The sequence below is a fragment of the Grammomys surdaster genome, unplaced genomic scaffold (assembly GCF_004785775.1).
Source record: "Grammomys surdaster isolate TR1022 unplaced genomic scaffold, NIH_TR_1.0 233, whole genome shotgun sequence".
NCBI lineage: Eukaryota > Metazoa > Chordata > Mammalia > Rodentia > Muridae > Grammomys > Grammomys surdaster.
In genome coordinates this window covers 3,199,550-3,204,853 of record NW_021604678.1, presented here as the reverse complement: position 1 = coordinate 3,204,853, position 5,304 = coordinate 3,199,550, and positions in this window count along the sequence as shown.

Below are 5,304 nucleotides of genomic sequence, written 5' to 3'. Positions count from 1 at the left end.
CAGACATCTGGGTGGTGTGATGCTACAGACGTCTGGGTGGTGTGATGCTACAGATGTCTGGGTGGTGTGATGCTACAGACGTCTGGGTGGTGTGATGCTACAGACGTCTGGGTGGTGTGATGGTACAGGTTGAGGAAAAACAAGTAGATGATGAGGTTTTCCAGACTCTAGGGCAATGTGATGGTTACAGACTGATATGCAATGAGCCTCACAAATCCTTTGTTGCACATCTAATCCCTACAGAATCTTGTGGGCTGAATCCAAGTGACCTCTTTACCATCTCTACTGTTAGGCTATAAACCAAGTTATCATAGTTTCTCATCTGAGTTCTATCCTCTGTCTTTTCTAGAGTTCACTGTTTATTCTACACATGGAAGCCAAAGAGATCTTCCTAAAACATGACTCAACCATGAGGCCCCTTCAGCTCTCCTCAGTGGCTTCCTATATCACTTAGAACTTCAAGGTGCTTCAAGATCTGAACCCCACCAAGTCTCCCCTCCCCTCCCCTCCCCTCCTACAATCCCATTTGTCACGGTGCTTATCTAGGAAGCCAAGCCCCATGCAGACTCAGACAGGGCCTTGGCATTTGCTCTGTCTCTACACAGAATAGCCCTCGGTAGAAGCTAGCCGTTCCCATCTCCCCTAGCCCTTTTTCATTTGACTTCCTTACCTTATTTAAAATTATAATCCCATGTTTTAGGCTCCAAAAAGTAAGGGGGCAAGCACATGGATATTTCTGAGAGAGAGTATTCCATGTTGTAGGAACAGGAAATTTGAAATCCTCTGGGAGGAATAAAGGCAGATCAAGGAATTAAGAGCAGGACTGTCATTCTCTGCAAGAGTGTCACTTCAAGGTTAGTCATCAGATTTGGTGAAGAGAAACCATTGGAGGGTTTCTAGCAGAAGAGAGGGTAAACAGGCTGATGCTTTCACTACTTAGTCTAGATGTTGTGTTGAAACTCGATTTCAGTTGGATAAGGTCAGAAGCAAGAACTGTACTCAGAAAGCAGGGACTAAAGGCTGGTGACCTTGCTGGTGCCCATAACAGTGGCATGGTGTAAAAGATTCAGATTTGACATAGGCTCTGCAGATAAATATGCCAGAATTTGATGGAAGACCAAATGCATGGATAAGAGAGAGAGAGACAGAGAGAGACAAAGACAGAGAGAGAGGCACAGAGGCAGAGACAGAGACAGGTATTAGGAAAATCCAGCAGTCATTGCTGAGAGAACAGCTTAGAGAAATCACAAGAGCTCAGTTTTGGACATCAGCTGAGATTGATCCTCTGATATCTTTTTGGTTGATTCAGGATAGTAATACAAAACCCCATAGTCTGAGTTTTTAGGGATGGAGGCAATGAATAACCCTTCTTTGTGGAATCTAGAATCAGGGTTCTAACATTTTGTTGGACTCTGATGAAGAGTCACCTCTGGGTTGCAGATTACTATTCTTTTGTATATCCTCAGATGGCAGGAAGAGGGTGAGAAAGTTTCCTGGGTGGGTTTGCTTTTCTGTTTATTTATTTTTAGTTCATTTATTTGTTACTTTACATCCCAATCCTAACCTTCTCTTCCTTCCTCTCCTCTCAGTCCATCCCTTTCGCCTCCCTTCCACCAACCCTCATCTCCCTGTCTCCTCAGAGAAGTGGAGGCCTCCTGTAGACATCAACCTGCCTTTATGTATCAAGTCCTCTGGTTCTTACAGTCTTTCCTCCCCTCTTTCTTCTACAGTGTCCCATAAGCTGTAGGTGCTGGACTATCTCATTGGTGTGTCCACTGGGGCTGGGCTCTATATTGTGAATGGTTGTAATTTTCTGTAATTGGTCTCCATTTGTTGCTAAGAGACATTTGCTCAATGAAGGGGGAAATACTAGGCTTAACTGTGGGAATAAGAACAAATGTTTATAGATTGTTGTTAGGAATTATGTTGGTTTGGTAAATTGGTGGCTATAGGTTCTCCTCTAATAACCATGACTTCACATGAGAAATGCTGCTACTAGCAATGAAAGCAATATAGTGCTGGCTCCCAGTGGTAACAAGCTAACAGGTTGACCGCTCTGAGCCAGAACCTATACATACAAAGAGAAGAGAGGGAAATGCCATCAGTGGGTTAAGTAAAAGGAAATGACGTGAGCAGGAAGTTGTACCAGATTCCAAGCTACTGTTGAGATGCGTAAGCCATAGCTAACTTCACAGATATGTGACCAAATTAACTCCCTGGTTCAACTGTCTGCTTTAAATGACTCAATTATCTTCCGGGACCAAAACCTTTACATGAGTTAAAATGCTCAGATCACCCCTGAGCTGATTTATTGTCCTGGGCATAATTTTATCTGCATTTGTCATCCAGCCACATCCATTTTTACATTTAAATTCAGCTTTTGTGATTCATCAAAGCTCCCAGAACACAGTAATTACAGTGAACACTGTGGTGATTCCATAGTCGGACCATAGGCAGAGGAAGAGAGAAGCTTTCCTCAGGAGTCAGGGCAGAGGAGATGGCAAGCCATTCCACTACCACTCACTCCTCACCTCACCGTCACCTTGGGTTCTCTGTGGTAGTATAATCTGTGACACAAAGTTTGAAGTCATAGTATCCCATTTATGAGTGTGGAAGACAATAAAACATACAAGACGTGTTGGTTGGGAGGAGAGCTTCACATCCACTCTGTCTCCATCCCTTCCATCAGCATCATGACCAGGCTGAGCGGCTGTAGAATGACCAGGGTTCAAACCATGATTTGCTATTATATCTTTTTCCTTTACCCAGCTTCTTGCCATGTTTGGATGATTTCCAGTCTAAATGAGCAGCTAGGGCCATGCCTTAGGCAGTAAAAATCAAGGAGAGCTCCAATTTCCGTCTGTCATCTACTTACCATCCTACCTATACATTGTCTGCCTATTTACCAAGTTCATTATTAACCTAAGCTAGCCCACAGTATGCATTTCCTTTTAGGCTAAGTTGACTAAAACACTGATGACCCTGTATTCATCAATGAGAGTGCGAGATGTATTTTTTCAGAAAGCAGGGTTGTTTTTGGCACTAGGAAGACATGACAGAATTTTCATATGGATAAAACTCTTATTCATTCAATTATTCATTTTAAAATATGCGAAGCTCACCAAACATGCTCCCAAGGATAAAGCTAATGTATGACTGAATGACTTGAAGGATGAGAGTTGAGTAAAGAAAAATATATCGGTGATCAAAACAGTCATGGAATATAAAACTATGATAGAGGGAAAAGGAATCATAGCAGAGTTCCATAGTGCAGTGGCTCTCAACCTATGCATCTCAGCCCCTTTGGCAACTCTCTGTCTCTAAAAATATTTACAATTCATAACTAGCAAAATCAAAGTTATGAAGTGGTGGCAAAAAACTTTATGTTTGGGGTCCCCACAACATGAGAAACTGTATTAAAGGGTTGCAGCATTAGGAAGGTTAAGAACCACTGCTGTAGAGAAAAAACTTGATAGATCAAATATATATTAGGATATATGTTAAAAGAGAATCTACTAGATTGATTAATCTAGTCAATCTGGTAATAATCTGGGTAGTCCAACGATGGCTGTCTGACCCAGGAGAGATACACAGCCAGTGACTGCTCAGCCCATGAAGACCATGGCTACCCCTGTAGTTCCAATCAGGCAAGAAGACCCAGAGAGTTCATAGAGAGCCTCTAGTCTTCAGTGCACACTGGAAAGCAGGGGAGGCTGGGTGTGATGTCAGTGAAGGACAGCAGCAGCAGCAACAGCAGCAGCAGTGATGGGGCAGCAGTGATGGGGCAGCAGTGATGGGGCAGCAGTGATGGGGCAGCAGTGGGGGTAGATGAACTCACCAGCAGACACCAAATATCTTAGTCAAGGTTTCCATTCTTGCACAAACATCATGACCAAGAAGCAAATTGGAGAGGAAAGGGTTTATTCATCTTACACTTCCACATTGCTGCTCATCATCAAAGGAAGTCAGGACTGGAACTCAAGCAGGTCAGGAAGCAGGAGCTGATGCAGAGACCATGGAGAGATGTTACTTACTGGCTTGCTTCCCCTGGCTTGCTCAGCTTGCTTTCTTAGAGAACCCAACACTACCAGCCCAGGGATGGCACCATCCACAATGGGCCCTCCCCATCTGATCACTAATTGAGAAAATACCTTACAACTGGATCTCATGGAGGCATTTCCTCAAGGGAGGCTCCTTTCTCTGTGAAAACTCCAGCTTGTGTCAGGTAAGAGCTTCTTCTCATACCTCCTTACATCTGTGCTATCACTGGAAGCCTGCCACATTTAGCCTCTTCAGTTAACCTAATCAAGAAAATCCTTAGTCTCTTAATTGATTCCAGATCCCATTAGACAACCAAGATAAATCATTAGTAATCACACGTCTCTCCGTAATGCACACGTATGCTAGGCACCACGAAGAGGGAGAAATGGTTGCTATAAGTCAGATGCTCCAGGAACTTGTTAACTTGGACATAGAGGGGAGAGAGAATGAAGGCTGCTCATGGTAGCATTTTGGCTGATGCTGTTTGAATGTGAATACATGTTGTCTAGGAAAGAGAAATGTAAAGTGGGAAACGGGCTCTTCTTGACTGAAGATGAAGCCTGTGCAAGGCCCTGAGACAGAAATGAAACTGAACGGTTTAGTGAAATTAAAGCTGTAGAACACAGAGTAGTGACTTCAGGGTCAGGGAAGGGCATCAGCGGAAGAGGGCAGGCTGCGAGACTTTGGCGGGACCAGGTGGCTCTGGACCTCTACCAAAGGGATGCTTCTCACATTCACTAAACTGTACACTCCCATCCAGTTTCGTTGCATGTTCCTTACTTTTCAACAAAGCACAATAGAAGAAAGCAATGATGTTCGAGTAGAGGGCTGCATTTTCTTACTAAGAAAGAGAGCAACTGGTGTTAAGTGATACAAAGGTCTTTCTTATTAAGCTCCCACATCAGGTTCACACTAACCTGACTTCACCTAACATAAAAGCAAAGCAGGTACAGAACCAGAATATTGAATGTATTTCTGCATTAACTCATCTGTTTGCTCATTTGTTCATAGCTCATTTGTTTTAATATGTGATTTAAGGTAAAGAAGCCATGCTTAGAATAGCATGGAAAACTTGATATTTGTGATTATACAACTAGCAATGAGGCAGGAGAACTTAAAACCCTTGGTATTCTCACCTAGATTATCCTAATTAATGTTATGTAATCATGTCTAGATAGGAGATAGAGAGATAGAGAGATAGATGATAGATGATAGATAGATAGATGATAGATAGATAGATGATAGATAGATAGATAGATAGAT